This window comes from Nipponia nippon, unplaced genomic scaffold (genome assembly GCF_047370975.1).
Source record: "Nipponia nippon isolate SJK-2023a ecotype South Korea unplaced genomic scaffold, ASM4737097v1 scaffold_4, whole genome shotgun sequence".
NCBI classification, from domain to species: Eukaryota; Metazoa; Chordata; class Aves; order Pelecaniformes; family Threskiornithidae; genus Nipponia; species Nipponia nippon.
The window spans coordinates 123,759,304-123,782,268 of NW_028262358.1; the positions used below are offsets into that span (position 1 = coordinate 123,759,304).

The 22,965-nt window shown below is 42.8% G+C and overlaps 1 protein-coding gene across 1 annotated transcript in view; it reads left to right on the forward strand.

The window, feature by feature from the left end:
• Positions 1–6,467: 6,467 nt before the first annotated feature.
• The window catches only part of RP1L1 (RP1 like 1), a 43,944-nt gene continuing 27,446 nt past the window's right edge, over positions 6,468–22,965 (forward strand). The window contains exon 1 of the mRNA XM_087776410.1: positions 6,468–6,736. The gene's annotated coding sequence lies outside the window, so the exon portion shown is untranslated. The remainder of the gene's footprint in view (positions 6,737–22,965) is intronic.

The following is a 22,965-nucleotide window of genomic DNA, read 5'->3' on the forward strand; positions in this document are numbered from 1 at the left end:
AGCCTCTTCATCATGTTCCTTGCTTTCCTCTTAGGCTCCAGCTTTTTCTTCTCTCTGAATCCAGCAAAGTGGTTATGCTGAGAATGGCAAATTGATCAGCAGTAGGGCACAGGCAATGAGGTGACTGGTCTATACACACTGTTACACAGTTAGCACAGTCCCAGGCCTGGCTTTGGCCTAGGCCAAATAAGTCCCAGGCCCAGACTGGGGATAGCATGGGCCAAAGGTCATCCTCGTTCCCACACGGTTAGGAAGCATTCACCTTGTTTTAGTGGAAATTTAATAGCATGGACATTGCCAGCTCTGACAATTGGCCTCGGGACCAGAAAGTGACTACGAGCACCTTTAGTTTAGTAGCAGAGATGTCATCTTCCTGTTCTATATCAGTATTGCTTTTCCAAAACTGGTGCATGAAATTGTCGGAGTGAGCAGATCATGGTTATCATTACCCCTCCTCTCTGAACCAAAGAATCAGTGGTGGTTTTGTCTGAAATCTAAGATTATCCATCTTTCTATGCCTCTCCCTTCCCAGTCCCTATGTTTATCAGAATAGCTGCTCCTGTGGTCATTTGTGTGTACATCCCAGGGGACACAGGACATCCTCCAGCATGAGAAGGTGCATTTACCCAAAGTTGTGTTCAAGTCCAACATCCTCTGGTTAACCATGGCTGGCGATCAGGTGAGCTGAAGTAAGAGTTCATGTCCCAGTTGCAAAGCATGTGCTAGAGCATTCAGAGTCTGCAGCAGAGTCAGGAGAGCACTGGAGATTTTGGTGTCCTACTCAGCAGTATCATTTCCATCACCAGTTTTTGGAATTCAAAGTGTTCAAAGCAGCAAGCAGCTCTGGGGATGAGTGGGAGAGATTTCCGCATGTGCTGATATGACTGGGGCCAAATCTTCAGGTTCAAATTTAGAGAAAGATGCATCATTCCTCAGAATGTAAGAGCTTTCCACGTACGATGTCCCTCCACCTCCATCTCCTCTGCATGGCCTGAATTCTTCCCAGCAAATAATTTACTCTCTAAATGCCTACAGCTTGGTTGGATGAATTCAGGCTGATACAGCTGAAATTGTGGAAAAAAACTAGCCATGAAAAGCTCTGCTTTGCAGAAACTACCTTTGGACTGAAGGCAAGATCTCAAAGTGGAAGTATTATGGTATGACTATAGGAATCAGTCAAAACTGCTTGCAAAGCAGCTAATTCCTGCTAGGAGCTTACATCATCTAAGGAGAACAGGAGACTTCAAGCCTGTTGCTGACACATGGCTGTATTTTAATGTAGCTGCAGAAGATGATGAATGATTGCTGGAAGGCATAAAGTCCAGGCAAGGATGGAGCCCTTTAAAGCACCGTCATGTGGTGGGTGGGGGTGTGGACGTTGCACTACTAATCAAGTTCCTAATGTGCTTAGTGCTAATACATTAATGCCTCAGAATATAAGGCAGTTGTCTCTTATACAGATTTTGGGTACAAGGAGATTAGTAGGAAAGGTCTATCATCTCTTGCCCTTGTGTTCTGCATCACACTCATCGCTCTCTGCATTGTACAGTCTTGCGAGACACAGCACCTTGGAGGGTGTAAAAATCCAGTCCTGAAAACCCCGACCATTACCCACTGCAGATGTAACTGCCATAAGGCCAGAGACCTTCAACTCAGCCCAACAACGCTTGTGGTACTTCAGCTGCCTCCCAACGGCAACCTGAGATCCTAATCTCAGAGCCCACCACATAGAGAGCGTGGTAAGGGCAGGGGTGTTGGATTGAGGCAGCAATATCACCCTATGCATCTGCCGGTAGGCTCTGCCCGGTTGTGTCACAGCACTAAGAGATGAACCTGTGAAGATATATCAGAGGCTGCGCTCCAGCTGAGATAAGATAAGCGCAGCAAAGCCTGGCAAAGCTCCAGCTCTCCTTTTGGTTCACCCAGAAGAGCCGCTGACGATGGAGGGTCCTGCTCAGACCTCCCACTGTGGTCACGGCCCCACCGGGAGCCTGAGATTGTTCTTAGAGAGGGGCCCAGGCAGAAGGTGAGGTCTGGGGAGATGCTCGAGCATCCCACAGCTGTCTCTTATCTCTGAAATGGACCAAAGCAAGGTAATCTCACCGTCCTGCCAGTCAAACGTCTCCAAGGCAATCGGCATTTTGAGACCTGTTTTGGCCTCCCCGCTATCCACCTTGATGGGTCTAGTCTTTTTGGTGCTCTTGGGCAGCAGTAGACAGCACGGCCATTGCCTGTGGCCTGGCTCAGAAAAGCCAGCTAGCTGGGTTCAGAAAGATGCTTCCCACCTTAGCGGTAGCAACACCTTTGTAATAAACTGCAGCCAACGTGCTTGACTTTACCTGTGCCTTTTTAACAATTTAATTTTTTCTGTCCCTGCCATGAATTAATAGTATGACAATCCCTTCAGATGCTGAAGGCTAAACTCCTCCATCACCCCCAGCAGCACAAATCCAGAGCCACTTTATGAAAGCGAGCAGAGGGTAACTGGGTAACTTAATTTTCACTCTTGCTGACCCTGATAGTTTAATGCATTTATACAGCTGCATTTCAGGACAGAACTGTGTTTCCTAGTTTGTTTGGTTTTCAGGCATTTCTATTTTTATAAAACACAAGAGTGAACGAAAAGCTTTTTCAAGTGACCCTGCAATGTTGAAGTAGGATGTGTGTTTGGTGAGGAAGGAGGGGAGATTTGGCAAAGAAATAAATTTAATCTCAATGGGAAAGAGGGATCTGCTGTAGCTAGGACAGAGGTCCGCCTGCAGCTATATTTCCTAAGTTTCTAGACTCTCCAGAGGTCTTCATACAGTCTTGATAACACCTAGGCTTCAGTCCTTCTAGAAGTTGGTCATCCACAGTTGGGATCACCTGAGGAAACCAGTGCTTAAGTATAGTCTGCCCAAAATTATACAATATTGACATATCACCGTACACAGAGGGACTGCAATGAGCATTATTAGTTCTGGGAATTATTTTAGTAGAGGGCAGTAACTGATAACTGAGACAAACACAGAGATCTACACTCATTCTCTTCTGCTGTGCAGGCTGGGCAGCACAATTACCTCTTGATGAATACCTCTGGGAGGCCGGGACCAAGATCCTTTCACTATATGTAAAATAATGTTATATAGAGAAAATGAGGCCCTATTCAGCAGAGGACAACCTAGGAGGAAGCTAAGCACCTCCTGGAAATGAGGTGCTGGCTTATATTCCTGTGTGAACAGGGAGTGAGTGATTTGCCCAAAGTAACCCCAATTGTACCGTACTCAGTTTTTCTGAGTGAGACCTAACACCCTAGGCAATTTCAGCTGTTAAGCATAAAACCTTTAAATAATGGATTAGAAACAGGTGCTAATAATACCCAAATGTAAGGAGGGTTTTATGGGAATCAAAGAGCTTAGGTTCTCCTTGTCTGTCAGTCAGCAAATTTCTCCTGTCTTCTGTTAAATTTTTCATTGTGGGGTGAGAGGTGTTTATTAATGGAGGAGGGGGATTAGAAAAGGGGACCCCTGGGTTTGTTGCATGACCTGCTGCTGTGTCATGTTCGATGTGCTATTTCATCTGCCTTTCACTCTCAATGCAGATGAGCATCGTGACTTTTTCTTGGGCTCAAGACCTTATAGGACTCTTTATCTGGAGAGGAGACAGCGTCAGGATAGTGACTGTGGTGTGGAGCTTGGACCTACAGCGTGATTTCTAATTTATTGAGAAGGCTTGAATCTGGGTTAATAGCTATCCACCCTGGGTGTTTTCTCTCCCCTGTAGATTTGACTAGGGTTCAGCCCTGAATTTGAGAAATGTTCCCAGCAGGAATTTTCTCAAACCTAACAAATTTTCCAAAATGCCTTTTCCCCCTGAATTCTCCCTTAACACTTAATAAAAAAATCCTCAGCCACCTCTGCGGGTGAGTCCATTTTCATTAATGCCTTGAAGTTGCATGGAAATTTACAGGAAAAATAGGTCAGGGAGGCTGCCAAAATGCAATTAATGATAATAAACAATTAATTTTTAAGACAATCTTGGAGAAGAAAAGTGCTGGAAATCCCACTCTGAGCAACTCGATGTGTAATCTTCTTTTGGAAAAAAAACCCAGTCAACAACTGCAGCATAAGGTCAAGCTGATCATGTGTAGCTTTTACTTACGAAGCCATTGCACAGGGTAAAGCTGGAGAGATTCCCCTCGTTCCGATGATAAACAGCAGTCAATCCCTCGAGAGATTTAACAGGACACCTGCCTGAAGTTACAGCCTGCAACATGTGGAGTCCTCACACATGTCTGAAGTGAGCCCCGTTTTCAGCTACGATTTGAACATCTACTGCAGATGTGATTTAAGTTTCAGATGGGACAGGGTGAGGCAGGAGTACAACACAAAAGGAAAATCTTTTTATACTCTTTTTATTCTTGTGGCCTTGTCTTTTGGAGTATTATTTTGGGCAAATCATGCAGAATTAGATTCTGCTCTAGTTACAACCATTGAATAATACACTGCAAATAGCCTCTGGTCTGTCATCAATGGGGCAGTAGTCATTTGCAAGGGTAATTCAGAGCTGGCTGAGGTCTCTCCCTGTCTCCCTTCACGTAGAAGAAACAGAAGCACCTGAAGGCTGGTAGTAATTGCTGGGACTGCTTATTTATGGCCACAACTCATGTGGGGTAAGGATGAGATTCATTGTGTAAACTCAGGCATTGAACTCTTTATGCTTATACTGTATGTATTTTGCATATGATGTCGTTCCTCCTGGATGAGATATGGTCAACAGAGCCTGGGAGATGTTCAGCTCATTCTAAAGCAGAGGGCCCAGAGGTGTCTGTCTTCCTGCAGGTGAAATTCCAAAATTTGCAGTTTTATTCCCTAATTTTTCCCTCCCCAAAAGAAAAAAAAAAAATACATCAACTTCCAAAGGGGACAGTACTATTTCTTACTTCAGCACAAATCTAACTTATTTCACAGGCATCCACATCTTTAGGCTCAGTTGTAACAGAGCATTGAACTCCTCTTCGAGATTTGCTGGCTGTCATGCTGCTTGGCTGAAGCTGATCTGCATCTAAGGTGGGGTGAGAAGGCATCTGACCTTGTTAAAAGAGTACTTCACACTTAGAAGAAAAAGATGTGCATGACCAAAGTTTTTGTTGGTAAAACATAACAGAAGCCATATTTGCAATTAGGGTTCCTGATCACCACCAAAGGAATAGTAGCAATTATTGGATGATAGTTATTCAGTACTGCAGTTAGCTAATTGTTTTCACTCTAGGGTAGAGAAAGTTTTTGGAAAGTGCTTATCCTCACGTGCACTATATGGCTGGGCAGGCTGAGAGTGAGCACCCGTCTCATTTAACTCTAGATGTCTATGGGGTAGAGATCAGTATCTGAGCTAACATCTCAGATTTCATTTATTCCCTGGAGCGAACGAGACACTCTTGAGGGTGAATCAGCTGAGCTGTTTTTGACATCAGCTATAGCACGTGAGGAATTGTGCACCGATGAGCATGCCTAGCAGGGAGCATAGGCTGCTATCTCACAGGGTCTGTAGTGTAGACACCTATATTCAGTCAGGTAGTTTCCACCCATGCTGTGTCCCAGTACAAGGTTGGGGTGACAGCCAGCCATGCACCATCATCTCCGCATGCTCTTGGTCCAACCCAAAGGAAGCCCAGATGAGGAAGCGGGAATGGAGACTCAGCAGAAGCTGGAAAGTTTTTGGGTGAATGATCATTAACAGGGACTGCAGAGCACACCAGCTTTGCAGGCCAGGCAACATTTTCATACAAGAAAACATGACAGTCTTGGCAAGGAAGCATGGTCTGGGGTGAAAGTATTGAGCTAGGCATTAGGGCATTTGGGGTCTGCACCTGGCCTGATAGTGGAAAAAATACCAGAATTTGAAGATGCCTCTTTTCCCACTGATGGATGAGGAATAATGTTTCCCCTCGCCTCGCTAGGGTTGTGATTTTTATCGTTCTTTACCATTTGTAGGTGCCCTTTAAGATCCCGTGATGGAATATATGAAACTTGTCCTGGATTCTGAGTTTTCTTTTTTGCCATTCATGAGGTTTTTTTTCAGGCTGGGAGGGACCTTTGCAATCATTTAATCTGATTTCTTTACTGCAAATCACAGGCTGGAGACGTAAAACATGGGTTTTGTGATCAGAAAAGGTAAGAAATCCTTTGCCGTCAGGAGCCAGCTTTTCCCCTGCATTCAAGCTCGTGACTCGAATACATGTGTGCAGAGGAGAAGGAGGCACTGGGTCAGGCTTGTCAAGCAGCAGAGACCATGATGCACAGAGTGATGCAAATTTCTCAGTCATCAGATCTGTATAAGGAACAAGAAAGAAACATCTTTAAAACCTCATTAGTTAATTATCGTCACTGCAGATGGTGCCCAGCTGTAAGCTCCTTTCTGCTCATCTTAATCCCATTCCAAGTGGCTACCCTAGGCAGAACAGCCTGTTTGGTTTTTTGTCTGGAGAAGTGGTTGAGCACGGAGCACATGGTGGTGGGGAAGGCTGTGAGAAGAGGAGAGATGTAAAGCTTTAGGAAGGGAGGTGGGGGCCCATCCCCCTGTGTAGGCAGCGAGTGAGCAGAAGTGCTCCATCTTTCATTTGTAGGGTTGAGAAACGTAAACCAGGGAGATTTCTCTGCCTGGCTTTTGATCTCTGCTGTGAGCACTCAAGGGAGGCCTGACCCGGGATGGATTATTGACCCAAGCAAAGCTATGTACCTGGATTACCTTCGCTGCGGTGAGTTGAATCTGCCTCTCTCTGTCCCTCTATACACTTGTGAATCAATCAGGGAAAAGGAGCAACAACGGAGATACTGGAGTGATGAAGAGCAGGCAGCAGCAGGAGGTCTGATGCTAGTATTGATTGCCTTTTTTCAGTAGCTTTGTTGTCCTTTTTTCTTACATCTTTGTTTCTTACTAGGAAAGTGAGATGTGGTTGATGTTCACATGGGAGAAATAGGTGCCCATGATAAATAAGGGTTATACTTATGGGGGAAGGTTGCTGACGTGATCAAGCCATAGCTGGTGGCTGTATTTTGCTCTGTTGAGCAATGCAGATATTATCCCTGGAAGATTTCCAAAGGCTGTTTTTGTGTTTTCCTGGGAGGTTTTGCAGTGGGCTCTGGGTCCATCCTTATTGAGGCATTTCCCAGGCAAACAGGTCTCCTTTCTGACCAGAGCTGGATTCCGGTTTTCCTGATATAACTCGCCGTGGCCACTTAAATTCTCTGCTGCTATTCAGGGACAGCAGGAGACTGTATCTTCTTATGGGCTTGATCCACTCAGTCTCCTGTGCATGGAGAGGGGACTCCTGTCTGGTTTAAGCAGTGTTGCCCAGGCAGGGAGCCAGGCTGGTTGCAGGCTTGCTCCAACATCGGTCCCGGATGGGAGAGATTGTAACTTTCACCACAATCCCAACTGGAGTCTAAACCAGAATTTCTGCTCTGATTTTCTCTGAAAGATCTAAATAGCCCACAAGGCCTTTTATTTTTCCTTTTTTTTTTTTTTTTTTTTGTTGGCAATCCCCCAGTCTGTCTAAGGACAAGCTGAAAGGGGGGTTTTGGTTTTTTTGGCTAATACAAGCCTCAGGTCATTAACCCTTGACAGTTCTTCAGTGAATTACTATTAAAAAAAATGAATTCATTTCTTGGGCTGAAGAGAGGTTCATGTCGTTAATGACATAAGGGTCATTTAGATCATCAAATCTGACCCCTTGAATAGTACGGGGCACTGCATTTCATCCCGTAGCTCCTGGCCTTTCGTTTGTGGTGTTTATACATCGTATTAGGAAACTCATAATGTCAGGACTGCATATCTGTAGGGGCTGATTTAACACAGAAGGGAAGAACAGTACTGATATAAATTTACCAGGAGGCTGTAGGTCAGCAGCTCATTGAGCCTTTGAAGAGCGCAGCCTGGCAATACTCAGCTGCCTCTTGCTCAAAACCTGCCTGGTTTCATCTGTCTGTTATGGAAGAATATTGCCTGATGGCCTTACTCCTGATCTGGGAATTTCTGCATCTCTGTGACTCTTCTTGTAGGGTTGGGACAAAGAGTTGTATTTGCTTTTGAATGTCTAAAACTACAGTAGGTTCTTGGCCTGTCTATAATCACTATGAATTATTGGTTGTGATGGTGATTTATTGGTATTTATCTTCTACATCTTCTACTCCCCCAAATTGCTCCTTACAGCAACTGAGAGCACAAGATAATGTTTCCATCTCTTGCTGTTTTTTGGTTGGTTGGTTGTTTTTTGTTTGGTTTTTTTTTGGTTTTTTTTTCCTCTGCTTTACTGGATCTCCCTTGTCTCTCTTTTGGAGCTTTAATAGTTTTTTTTCCTCATCACTTTAATATATTTCCTTGTAATCATGGCTGTCTTCTCATTGTGCCTTGGAGAAACATGAATCATTGGCCAATAGGTGAGGTTTATTCCTGTCAGTTGTTGTGCTTCTTTGTTCTTCTGTTAATTTGTGCTTATTAATGTAAAAGAGGGACAAACTGCGCATTCAAGTGTAAAATGTCGCTTATACAGCTTAGGTGGTTTTAATATATTAAAAAATCAGTTTGGAGAGATAACAATGGATCTCTTCATCTCTTCCCTTTACGGTGCAATATTTTTCCCTAAAGTCTACTCTCCCTTAAAAAAAAGAAAGCAACCTTTTCCGCCCCCCCTCCCCCGCCCCCAGTCTAGTTTCAAATAACCTGTGAGAAGGGGCTTCCACTACTTCATTTGAAGAATATTCCAATCTAAATGACCTCACTTGCCCTTTTCTCAGTTTTATCCCATCACATCTATTTATACCTTCTTGCTCTACATTAAGCAGTTCTTCTGCACGCCTGGGAAGAATTAGCACCTTAACATTTTGACCATGTAGAGAATGAAAAACACAGGAGAAAATCAAGACCCAGGTGCAGCTAGTGCTAAAAATGTTGTTTCAGAAAGGACTTGATTTCATCTATTTGTGTAGTGCCTACACTCACCAGCTTCCCCTCAGCCTAACTTATCTCCTGGCTTGCAGCACACAGTCATTCCTCATTGTTCACTTACAAGGCCTGAGAGCTCTTAACAATGGAGATCCTACTTCTTCCTTGGCTCTCAGCTCCCTCCTGTCTGCCAGCTCTTTTATTTTCCCTCGGGCATTAGTTGGCCAAGCAATGTATATTTAGTGCTTTCAATATTTTTTTTCTCCCTCCTTCATCTAACCCCTCAATCATTTTGTTGCTTTTCTTCAAAACCTCTCAAAATTGTCGGCATCCTGCAGGCTTGTGGCTGTCCAATGTTACCCTCAGTCTTCTTCCTCCTGCAGGGCATGGAAGTGAAGTTTGTTGCCTGGCTTTCTTAGGTGTTTCCACTGACGTTGGTGCCCTGGATTGCGTGAGAAGAGTCCTGTGTGTACTTAAAGGCTTAGCAGGAGAGGTGGGCTACCGACATGGCAATGCAAATCCTTCCATGCTTGTTTCAGAGCAGCTAACTGGGAAACAATGCACTTCTGTCAGAAACTGGCTTTTTCTCTTTCTCTTTGCTTTAATGAGGGAGTGTAAATCACTGTATTGGGACCAAGGAGACAAAGGCTGTGTTCCTAGTGCTTTCTCAATGGCCAAATAAGTGGTACTGGGCAAGTCACTTGATCTGTCAGTACCTCAGTTTCCCTTTTAGCCTTTGTCTGCCTCTTCTGTCTGATGCTCTGGGAACCATGACTATCACTTAGGTTTGTGTTTATACAGCTCTGAAATGGAGAGAGATCCTAGGCGCCACGGGCTCCCCGAGCTGCCTGCTTTCTACCCACCCTCTGTGTTATGACCTGGGCTTCAGCTGGGTCTCAGCATCCACAACGTGCTTGGAAAAAGCCAGGCTTGGGTATCTGGTGATGGCATATGCAGGGCCACCTGGATGTTGCCCAGCAAAGAGAGGCTGGCTCGCGTTACAGCACCCAGAGAGCAGAGGTGACCTCTTTGTGCACGCATGCCTGATCACAGCATGGCAGTGGGCAAGTCTGTTCCTGACAGCAAGCCTGGGCCCGTGCTGGCTGGTGATGTGGATGTCCTAACATGTGCATTTACCGTCAAACATCTCAGCAGCAGCCTCGGAGCACTACTGGAATCCAAAGAAGCAATAAATCTGTAGAAGTGATATCTGGTTACTCAACAGACCCAATGCATGTCCCAGAGACACATTGTGCCAGTTCTACTCCTTAAACAAATGTGGTTTTAGACTTTTTAACCTGATGCAGTCAGTAAAGCTGTGAGAGTGAGAAATGGATTCTTTGCTGCCTTATGGAGACATAAGTACAGGTGCCAGTTAATCTCCAGCTGCTGCGCTGGGTTGCACTGGTTAGCACTGGGAGTGACAGAAGAGCAGTGCCTGCCTTTCAGAGCCCAGAAAGCGATAAGGCTCTGGCAGGTGATAAAAATAACCTACAGAGTTGTAAGTTTAGAATATTTGACCTGGGGTTACTAGGAAGAAACACATTTACAGTAACTTTTGGTACTAAAAGTGCACCTAAGAATAATGATATATATCCTAAACATAAGAGGCAACTGACAGCTGCTACAGTTGGTTTGATAAATTCCAGCAGTTTGGTGGAATTTTTTTTTGGTCCTACTTGAGGGAATATTCACTGCTGCATCAAAGTTTATTTGGAATTATCCCATGCAAACGGCTCACAGGTTTCTTTTGCTCAGTGGCTTGGTTTCGTCATATTTGCATTCTTTCTGCATTAGCTGACCAGGCTTAGTCACCTGGTGTTGTCCTTGTTTCTTGACTGCACAAGCCAATCTTGTGTCACTGAGATCTGGCCATGAGGTCTCGCGGGGAGGTAGTTCTGACTTGCCCTCCACGAACACCTCAGCAAGCCCATAAGCACATTTGGCAGATGCCCTTGCCATTAAAGTTCAGGCAAAGTGAACACTGAAGTCGGAAAAACATGGCACTTGGCCAATCCATGGAAAAAAAATCAGCACAGATAATCCTAGATGTATTTTGCAGTACTTTTCCAGACCTATTATTCCCTTTTTATTGGGGAGTCATTTACCCACTTTAACATGCTAGTGATCTTCAAGCTTCCTCAAAGGCACGCAAAGCCTCTTAATAAATAATCGTGCTATTTCTTATCACATCTGCCTTTGAGTGAGAGACAGGACAAATGGGACAGCATTCACATCTGAATCCAGGTCAGGATCAGATGTAGGCTGGGAAATGTTGATGATGAAGAGCTGAGTGATGACTGTGGTGTTATATAAGCTTTGTGTTAACTCCTACAAGTTTTAGAAGATCTGTGTTTTTAGGATGGGTATGAGGCCAGGGGAAGGAGGTGCACAGCAGCAAGGAGGACTACATCTCTCCCTATGCTTTCACATGTCACTTATTACTGTGGTATCTGAACGCTTTCTGCTCCATGGATTGCAAGGTGTGAGCTGAATTGGCCAACCCTGGCAATCTGCAGGAGAAGCAGGAGCAAGAAAGAAGGTGAAGATCTTCAGAGCTGCTGAGGGTGGTAAAGGAAAATGTTAAAACATGGAGAAACAGAGGGAAACCACCAGACTGCAGAAGCAAAGAATTTTATAGGCAGGATTTTGAATAGACCTTGCATAATATTGTGAAAGCTGGTGAAGTTTATAAAGGTTGAGATAAGCTAACTCAGAAACAGATAGGTGTTTTAGTAGGAAGGGATGGTAGTAGATTTTGGAGTGATTACAGTCAAGAATCTGTAGGATTTGGCAACAATCCAGGTACGAGTGTTTGGTGTGAAGGAGATGTAGGTGTTGAACACGACACAGATTGTGAATTTGAGTGTCATATGAGTGCAGGTTATTTGCAGCAAAGAGGGCTGGGGGAGGGAAGAGTTTGTGGTGAAAGATAAGGAGGTGCTCTTTTAACCACGATAAAAGAGTTGGCAGACCCACATCTGGGAAAGAGCTCAGAGCAAGGAAAGGAGAGACCCAGCAGCGGAGAGTTACACCTGCTACCATGAATGTGGAGAATGATGTCACCAGCTGACATCACAGGGAGCAGGATGTCAACAGGAGAGAGAACAAGGAAGAGGAATAAGTACCAGGGTGTCCGGAGATGATGTGGAGGGAAGGCAGCAAAAGATAGCCAGTCTCTTGCAAAGCAGACCAAGGCTAGCAAACGCAGTGTCCATTGCCATGGAGAAGAGCTGGTTCTCGACTACAGCTCAAGTAGAGGAGGTGGCTTTTTTTAGCTTTTTTTTAATGTCAAGTTCAAATGTGGAGTCTTTTAAATATTTTTCACTTCCAGATTTTTGTAGTTAGAAATTAGCTCGAACCATTCTGTTCACGAAGTTTTGAATATTTCAATATGAAATTTCTATTTTTCTATTTTTTTAACAAACACCCTTTCAGCTGCTTTGAAAGAGTAAAAGGAAAAATAAGATGAAACAAGATTTTTCATTTAACTTAAAAAAGCTTTTTTACCTTCTCATCTCTCAAAAATATCAAAGGAATGCTATTTGAAGCATGAGCCCAGGAGAAAACGTGGTGCTTTTTTTTTTTTTTTTTTTCCTTTCTTCTTCTCAGTATTTCAGGTATTCATTTCTGGTAATTCTTTTCTATCCAAGTGTAAAAAAAAAAAATTTAAAAAAAATGTTCTTTGAAGGGTGAGCGTCCGCCAAGAAGGATCCCCCTCCTCCCTTTTTTTGTTAGCATTTCAAGTATTCATTTCTGATAATTTAGAGACAGGACACAAGGAATGACATGCATCTGATGAAACATCTTTATTGTCACTGTCTGTGTTCATCTCTTTGAGCTTCTTTTCCAGCCAGTGGAGAGAAACAATTGTCTTAAGGTAGAGTTCATCTGAGACATCCAGTTCAGGATGAGATGAACACAGCCTAAAAGATCTTTCTAGTGAATCTGAAGGAAGCCTGGAGTGGCTGTCTCAAGTAGAGACATTACAGATATCCACATCCAGCCCAAAGCATCCTTCCCAGCTAGGATATATTTGTCCCATGGTGCCCAGGCATTGGCTGATCCTTGTCCCTGCTCCCTGGTTGCACATGATCTCTTCGACCCTGTTTGGGGTCGAGCAGTTGTGGACCCACCTGACCGTACTACCCCACCACAACACTTTGTTCTTCCAGAATGGCCCCAACACATCTGGTAAGAGATGTGCGTGTAGGAAATACCCACTGTTGTCACGCAGCTGGCGGTGGAGAGAAAGCATTGTCCCTTTTGCTCCTGCGCAGTGCCCAAAAGGAGCAGGTGTTCAGCAAGCACTAATCCCAAGAGATCTCGTGAGCTCCAGTGCGTCCTGCTGGCTCATCCAATCTGAGAACCTGGCACTGAGATTCAATAGATGGGGAAAAGAAAGAACAGTTTATTGTGTTAAAAGTGTAGGCAAGCAAAAATTGCAGAAACCACCAAATTTAGACTTTGGCCAGGGTACCGATATTAGCAATGCTAATCTTGATGAGAGGTCAAAGTTCTGCTGACATGAATTAAAATCAAGAATAAGTAAAATTGGAAGGATGTAAATCTTGGGGGTAGAGCAAAAGTAGTGGAAAAATCAGGATCATTAATAAATGAAAAAGGAGGACAACGATTCAAAACTGGCTAAGTTATTGGATGCCTTTAAAAAAAAACACCACCTCTCCTAAAGAAGAAAACTATAGGAGAGTAGTTTGGACAGGATTTAAAGTGAGGAAGGAAGTCACTATAAAAAAAATTGATAAAGAACAAGTGGAGGTATCCTTGAAAAAATCGGAATGCACACAGATCAGCTTTGCTGATCATGTTGGCATGTTGGACATTAGAGAATGAATTGAGAAACCAACTGTATTGCTTCCCAAAGGCAACTGCTGCTAATTAGGATGAATAAAGGAGAAAGAGCTGGGGTAATATCCCTGATTTTTTTTTCCCTACCACTCAAAGCCAAAAGGAGAGAGTCACTCCAGGTGAGACATTGTGTCTTCTAATATAATGGAACAAATGTTAAGACAGAAATAAGTACACAGCTGTATGGCACAAGATTTGTAGACAGAAGGCCAAATAAATGCACGATGCCAGAGAAACTTGACTGCTTCTAATGTTTATCAGATTTTATACAGTGCTTAATTTGGCTTGGAAAATTATTTCAAAGGGGTTTAGAAGATACATTGTTGGATGAATAAAAGTTATCCACAGATTCAGTAATAAACGTACTGAAAAAGCGAGAGAGAAAGAGTATACACGTTGAAATGTGGAGTGATCTGATTTGATATCTTTTGAAATAATTTTTTAAGAGTGGAAAAAAAACCACATTAATGAAAATCAAAATTGATAATCATTTGGAAGGAACTGAGAGCATCAGAAAGGAAAGAGAAATGGTATAAAGGGGCCTAGAAATGTTAGAAATGGTCAGAAAAATGAGATCCATAGTGGGGAAAAAAGCAAACGTCACATATCAAAGGTTTAATAACCTCAAGCAAATGTTTTGTTGGAAATATAAAATTGGGAAATGATGGTGGTGTAGAGGAAATTAACCTGTTCCTTACGGCAGATGAAGACACTAGGATGCAAGTGGTCATTTTGTTGCACACGTGGATAGCCCCACATTGAACTCGGATGGGGAATGTGCAATGAAGTGCCTGTACATTTGCAGAGTTGGGCGCTGTCCTGAGGAAGAAGAGTTGGAGCTGGCTTGCATGGAAACTGGGGAAAAAAAGCTTCTAACACCTGCAGTTGCTGGAACCTACAGCGAGTTTCTTCTACTGACAGATAGCCTTTAGCTGCCAAGTCCAGATCCAGTTGTAGATTGAAACCTCTCCAAAGCTTTCTTGGTGACTTTCTTGGTTCATTTTGCAGTAATTGGCTCCTGGGTGTCACGTTTTAGGCATGCCTTGCCTCAGGTCCTGGGTTTTGTGCATATTCCTAGTTCTTCAGCTGCTCACTCTAGTCGACTGTTTTGCTTTCCTGATTACTCACATAATCGGCTTTGCTCAGCCTCTTTCTTCATTCCCCTTTACAGACAGGAAGACGAGGAAGCAAAGCCTGGGTTGTTAAGGGGAGTGGGTGCGTGTGAGTTAACCAGCCTAGGAAATCTCAACTGGTTGTCTATAAAACTTCCTCTGTGACTAAGCTTTTATATTCTCCTTGGAGATGGAAACAGCCCTGGAATGAGAAATGGGAGGTGGAGGAGCTACCTTGTGTGGCTGTGGTCACATCATCAAGGGACATGCATACCAGACAGTCTTCATGAGAAGACAAAAGGACTGCTAACACCCTGCTAATCACACCATACTTAATAATTGTGATACAGATATGTTCTTGTGATCTTGTTCTTTTCATGTAGTCAGATGGGTCTGTTCTAGGTTTCTGGCCCAGAACTTGGCAAGCTGTTCTGATCTTGCCATTCTGTCACCTCCATTTGATGTGATGAATAGCACATCTGTTTATCAGTTTCCTGGCACAAACATGAAGATGAACTTGGACATAAAACTTCAAGCCTGCCTCAAAAGGAAATGTAAATTTATTCTCCCCAATATTGCCAGAAATATGAGTAAAGCGCAGTGCAGGTTACCTAAAATCCTGGATCTTTAAAGTAGCAATATTCTTAGGGAATTCCTGGCTATGGCACTAGAAATACCTTCTGAAACAAAAGCATTGTCCCCAGCTTCTAGTGATATTCCTGAACTGCTGGTGGAGCTGGACTGTGCGCAGTCTGAAACACCCAGACGCGACTGTCGCAGTCAGAGCCTGTTGCAGAAGTGTGTGTAATCAGGGCTGTGTCACAGAGCTGTTGCATTGATAGACAACAGCTGGGTGTGAGTATGTGGCAGAATTGGCCTCTCTGCCTCTGTTTCTTAAGCCCTTGTTTTCATTCTAGGAAAGGCAAATCCTACGTTCCTTTAGCAAAAGAAAAACCAATCATCTGTTAGGGCTTCTCTGCTCCTTTCAGTGGAAGAATGCTTTCATTTCATACTGGACTGTGATTAACAGCATCCTAGGGGAGCTGTTACAGTACGATGGTATTGAGGAACTCGGAGAACTGATTGATGGGAGACAACAGGATATGTAGGGGAAGGAATAATGAACGGGCACCACCATGTCCCTGTCTCTTTCTGCTCACCAAGGGAACATAATGGATGTTCTGTGTGCCATCCATCATCTTGTTTTATTATGTTGTACTCATGTACAACCATCCTTATGTTTCCTCCTAAGCAGAGAGCAAATCTCATAACTCAGGAGTTTGCACAAAGTCTCAGTATAGTGCTGAGGACCCAATCTCCGTAAGGTCTGTCCAGCCTGAGGTCCCAAACCTGTAACCAGGTCTTTATGGCTCAGCCCCTATTCTCTGGACTGCTACTGATACCATGAGCTTTGGTCTTCAACTGCATAAATGCACCTGTTATTTGCATGGTGAGGGTGACTCTTGGCAAAGTAATAACATTTCTCAACTGTATTTTGTCTCATGTTGAAGGGACTCAGGTTCATAATTTAAGTCCGTGAAGACTGATGTATCAACTCTAGAGACATTGTCTACAGAATAAATGCTTTTAAAAGTGATCAGCTTTGGGGAAAAAAAAACTTTTTTTTTTTTAGCAATTTCAGAGGGTTTTCTCTCTTTGCACCCATGGTTTATGGCTGAAAAACTAATTAGATAATGCATCTAGAACAGGAGGGAGATTTGCTGTAGGTGAATCTGATCCTTGAGACTAATTCTTATCCTCCAGAAAGCTGGGCTTCTTGATTACCTAGGTTAAGTGCAATGTAATCCTTTGCATTGAAGGCAGTAGCTGGAGATTTGGACTGCTGTGCTTTCAAGATTGACTTGTTTCAAACAGATATGGACCCAAATAAAGATAAAGCAATAAGGTCTTAAAAAAAACCCCAAACAAACCAACTGCCCACTCCCCTCAAAGCCTCCTAAATCATCAACAGAAAACCTTATCTATTAGGATCTGCCTCACATAAAGGAATATTTAATTTTCTTAGAAGTAAATCCAGTAATAACAAAAGGGAAGCGTTAATAATGTGAAATTAATTAGAGGTGGAATATTCTACCAGATCACAGAAAACATCTCCAAGGATGGCACAGTTCAGATTGCTACAAAGGACGTATCATATTAAACTGACACTTACCGAGATCTTAAATACCACATGAGCCTGAGCCAAGCAGAGTGCAGACAACCTTTGGAGAAGCTGCCTTAACTTCGCTGAATCACAGTATAAACTAGGCTGGAAGGGATTTTGGAGGTTCTCTGGTCCAACCACACACTTACAGCCAGGCCCAATAGAGCAGGTTGCTCAGCTGAGTTTTTAATATCTCCAGGGTTGATTATTCCTCCACCTCTTGGTCCCAGTCTTTGATGACCATCATGAAGAATTTTTTTCTAATACCTAAATGGCATCTCGCATGCTACCCCTTGTATCTGACACATCTTAGCGGTTTACTATGCACTTCTGGGAAGAGTCTGGCTCTCTATAACCACGTCCTAGGTAGTTATAGACAATGATATGAACGCCTTCAAGTCTCTTCTCCAAGTTGAACAGCTCTAGTGCTCTTATCCTCCCCCTGCACACTGTGTGCTCCTATTTTGCCCTGTCATCTTGGTGGCCTTTGCTGGACCCGCTCTGGTATACCAATATCTTTCTTGTACTATGGAGTGCAAACCTGGACACAGTGTCGATATGCTCTCAGAAGAGCCAAGCAGAAGGGCGTCATGACTTCTCTTGGACTGCTTAGGACAGTCTTGTAATATATTGCAGTATGTGGATGGTGTTCTTTGCCACGAGGGCTCACTGCTGACTCCTGTTCAACTTCTTGTCCACTGGGACCCCCACATCCATTTCTGCAAAGGTGCTATCAGTCAGCCTGAGCCTGCGTTGCTGCATGGGGGTCTTCTGTCCCTGACACGTGGTTGGTGTTTTCTTCTCCTGAGGGTCATGCCAGCTAGTTTCTCCAGCCTTTCAAGGTCCTTCTGAATGGCAGTCCTGCCCTCCAGCACATCAGCTGCTCCCAATAGTTTGGTGTTACTGGGGAACTTGCTGAGGGTGTCCTCTGTCACCATCCAGGTCACTAATGAGGACTTCTGAGTGGCCATCCCAGGTGCTGCCCTGCTCCTGCCATTCAAGCCCTAGGGCTCTGCAAATAAGAACCTGTCTGTTGTACTGTTGCTTTGAGTAAGAAAACATCCAGATGATAGGCACGGACACCGATACAAGAGCTTGGGTAGGTGCGTACTCCAAGAGGGGACTTGAGAGAAGCTAACATTGTGGGTTTTTTCTGCTTAGGACCCTGACTGTCCTTACCTGTAAGGAATAGGACATGGGCACAGTACAGCTGTAATAGAGGACATATCCATATGGTAGATTCCCAACTGAATCCCAGAAGAGAAGGAAAATAAATAAATAATCTTAGATATAATGAATCCATAACCTCTTAGACAGATATGTCCATGTTCCTCTCTGAGAATAGTAGAGGAAAATGGTATAAGCTGTAGATGCCATAAAATCCAGGTTGTTTTTAGCACAGAAGAGAGAGGCTTGCATCTCCAGCATGCCTTCTAGCTTACTGGTCTAGCAATGTGGTTCAAGGGATGGTCGCAATGGCTGTGATCATTGACACGCTGTTCCTACCAAGAGGTGGTTTTGCTTGTATTTAACACCAGCTCTGACGAGGACCTGGGTGAAGAAGAGCGCTGTGTTTTAAGCTCATTCAGCCATGGAACAGAATGACAGTGTCGGCTATCGGAAACCTCTTTTCCAAACAAAGAAAAACTTCAAGTCCTACGCAGAGTTTGACAATCCTTTTAAAATCATTTTAAGTAACAAATACATTGAGGGAAAAATATACAATCTACCTGTTTTGTTTGCAGGGAATTCTTGTACAATCACAGGCAAATGGATACGCTGCCTTCCAATTCAATGCTTTTCTGTTTTATGAATCAAATGTTTCAACTTTTGTCATTTTCCATACAATACTTTGGCTTGGTCAGACCGTGAGTACTCCTTGTTAATAAGATCACTTTGACATTTAAAAAATATTTTTATTTCTCAAGAGGGGCACAGAGCAAATTGAAATGAGCCTTTTTAGAGAAACACGGTTAGATCTTACAAAACGATCATTCATCTTTCTTGCCAGAAACTCCCACCTTTTCTGGGAAAAATTTCAAATGAAATAATCTTGATCATGGTTTTCCTAGAACACACACCCAGGTTTTTCAACTAGCCCCATTCCAAATGTTAATGGTGACCTGTAGATTTTTCTTCTGCCTGGAAGAAATGACTTTGTAAAAATGGAAGTTACAATTACTTGTATGGGAAGAGAAACTTCCAGTCTGTACATTAATTTATCAACAAAAGCCATACAAAAATTGACACTAGGCATATTCAGGCTAGAGAAAAGGCACAGATGTTTAGCACTAAGTGGGATTAACTGTTGGAAATGTTGCTGCTGGACAGGGTAAACTCTTGATAATTTAAAGTATTTAAATCAAGTCTGGATGCTTTTCATAAAGGCTTTCTCATCTGTCAAATAGAGGTTGTAGACTTGGTGCTTAATCCTTTGAGTCAAGTTCTCTGACAGCTCCTCTGCCTCAGCTCAGGAACTTTCTAGAGTGGCACCTGGATTCCTCTCCTTCTTCTATGTCCCTGATAGAGAGAAGGCTGCAAAAAGCCGTCAGAGATATCAAGCCTAGCATGAGGGACAGAAGGTGAAGGCTGATGTGAAGAGATGTGCTGCGGATGTATTGGATTTTGGTGAAGGGATCACACAATGGATGCCCAAACACATGGTCACATAGCTTCCTCTGTGTGAAGTTGGATAGCGGAGGTTTGATAGGGTTTAGAAGTGCATGACTTCCCTGTCTGCTATGGTTTAGTCTTTCTGAGATGTCATTTTGAACTGCGGCAGGAAATTGAAAAATAGGCATCAGGCTGCCTGACACACTGCTGATTGAGTAGCATGGCCTCCATGAGAGGTTCAGTCTTTCCCATGGATGGACTCCTACAAATTTTCTAGTAGAGCTGCTGACCTCTTATAATAGACGCAAGCCTACAGAGAGATGACCTTGTTCTTCTGGATCAAGGATCCCACAGGAATGGTGTCTGAAAGGTGTGCTGTCCACAGGTGGAAAAGCAATGCTGCATAAGGAGGACTGTGTAATGGCTCGAACACTAACCTTACATTTGGAAGATTTATCTTGAGGATCGAAGATGTAAAACTTGATGAACCTATTCTTGCACAACCCCCAAATCCCTACCCTTCCAATAAAAGCCTTTTATGACTCTGATCTCTCTGCAAGTAATTGCTTTCTACAAAAGAAGGTGCTTAGTGCTGTTAGTGACATTGGTGCACAGGTGCAATGGCTACATAAGCAATGAATAAATATTGCTAGCAGACAAGAATTCTGGTCTGTACAAAAGTGAGGTTTCCCACTGATTTTGTATCTGAATCCAACCAATCAATTTTTTTTTTTTTGGGGGGGGGGGTGTTTCCTTTGCAAAAAGGAAGTGTGAAAGAAAGCAGGAAGGCTCTCAGGTGAATTATGAAAGAATAAGTCATTTCCCATTATTTACCCTTGACGGGTTGCTTGTCTGTCCTTATTTCATGCTCAAATCTCAGTGATCCAGCCGTTGAGCATCCATCTGAGAATCTGACTTTGTCATCTGCCATGAACTTGAAAATATTTGAGTTAGGACTCACCAGACTTTCCTGTTAAGATAATACTTCACTGAAAAATTGTTGTGAGTCTCAGCCATCTGTGTCGTGACTAAGTGACTATCAACCAGCTGAGAAGTAACAAACATATACACAAATCCGTAAGAGCTACCATCATCTTTACTCTAGCTCCATTGATTTCCCTGGAGTTATGTAAAAGATAAATCTGATTATAAATATGGTCGATGAGTGGGTGGTTTGATGAGTGGGGTGGCTCAAGAAAGTTATCCAGATCTCTGCAGGCCTTTATGCAAGAGGAAGATATTACCTCTTTGTCCCTGAGTGCATTCTCCCTTATACTGGTATGATTTGAGAGGAGTGTCACTGAGTCAGATTTATACCTGAGTTACATGGGTGCAAGCAAGAGAAGGATTGGGCAAACTGTGCCTAAAGCCCCAGTGGATTTGAGAGCCTTCTCCAGCAGCTTAGGGAGCTTTTCTTTCTATCCTTAGCCACACAGCCCTGATTAACCCTCCAAGCTGTGGTCAGTCATTTTGAGGACAGTTTGATTGACAGCATGTAACCTGCTAATGCTTTTCCCTGCATTGTCCCGTGCATTAGATCCTAGAGGTGGCTGGTTGGCTGTGTTGGGTTTTTTTTTAAATTATTTTCTTGATTTATTTTTAATGTCTTGGATATTCTATAAGAAAAAGTCATCTTGAGCAAGAGGCATGAAGTATTTCAATGTAAGTACAAAAATATGCATTGAGACTCCTCTGTAATGTATCTGTAAAAAGGTGTATTTTGGCAAGATGACCATTTTTGTTGCCTTGCCAGATATTCACTAGAATCCTCTTCCCATGCTGAAACTTCAAATGGACAATACAAAACTTCTCCCTGTGGGAACTGTGGGAATTTCATGCAAGGTTTTTGTGGAAGGCTCTTTCTTCACATTATATAGTGCTTCATAAGAGCAGGTCTGACAGACCATCTAGGCTTGGGTGGGTAACCAACTCCATCACCCAAAACTTAAGGGACAATGTTCCTTTACATTGATGATCCCTTAACAGTCTTGTGAAATTATTCCTCAAGAAAATTAGTATCGGGAAAGTATGTTATGATTTGACCTATATTTTAATTTTTTATACTTTCAATATAATTTAACAGCTTGAAAAAAATAGAATAAATCCTTGGGAAGCAGTTAGATTTCTGGGAGTGCAGCCAGCGTATTGTGGACCTGCATTGGTCCAGGAACTACAATTTGTCTGGATAATGGGTTTGTTTGGAAATTATGCTGCTGGTGTCTGAAAGCTCTAATGTGGGACTCATGGAGAAAAGTTACAGCCACCTTTATGAAAGCTGTTGAAAAATAGAGAAATTAGATATTTTTTTTTTTTTTTTTTTTCCTCCTGGAAGATAGAGTGATGGATTGACCTTTAACTGGGAAATAAACAAGTGAATAATTGCTTGGTGAAATAGGTACATGGAAAGAATAAATCATACTGAAATCTTTGTCAGTGTCCATGGATATATAAAAGTAGATTTTTCTAATAAATAATCTTTCAAGTGTGCCTAATGTCTTTTCTCAGCTAGCCTAGGTTAAACTTGCATTTATTGCAGGAGTGAATTTCCTGTGGTACAAAGTGCACAAATATTTCACTTAAGAGTAGCATAGTAAGAAAATAATGGCTTTATTCTAAAATGTGGAGAAAATCAGCATTTACAGCTTTTTGAATGATATACCCCTGCAATCAATGACAAAATTCCCATTAATTACAGTGGTCACCGAACTGGTTGTCCAAAGAATAATTTGTGAATAGCATGACTATTTTCTTAAAACTAGAACTTTATTCAGCTGTTGCAAGAGGTGTAACCAGGAGCATACTGAAGGAAATATGCCATTATAAGTACATTTTTTGTTTTCTAAGTCATTTGTGAACACTAAAAAATTTCTGTCTTGTGAGAGATTTTTTTGAAGGTGCATAGAAAACTGCTATCAATTAAGAACATAATTTAGAAAGTAAATTGGATGTGGGTGCTTGTAGCCAGAACCACCTTCTGCGCACTACAGGACAAGCTACTGTATTCCTTATTAACAATTCAAATGGTTTGCTGCCTATATGTGAGCAGTAACTTCTGATCAGAAGATGACATCTCTAAATGCCATTTTGAGAGTCTTCATTTAAGTTTGAGTAACTAACTCAAAGTGAACTGTGGAATCACTGTTCATATTTGTGAAATAGACTTTTGTCGTACTCGTTACAGCCAATATTTTAGCAGTTGTAAATAGTGTCGTTTGGGTTTTTTCCATGTCAAAAATAAAGCCTCATCTTCTTTTGTGTAGTAGTTTCGTTCCATGTAGGGTCTGA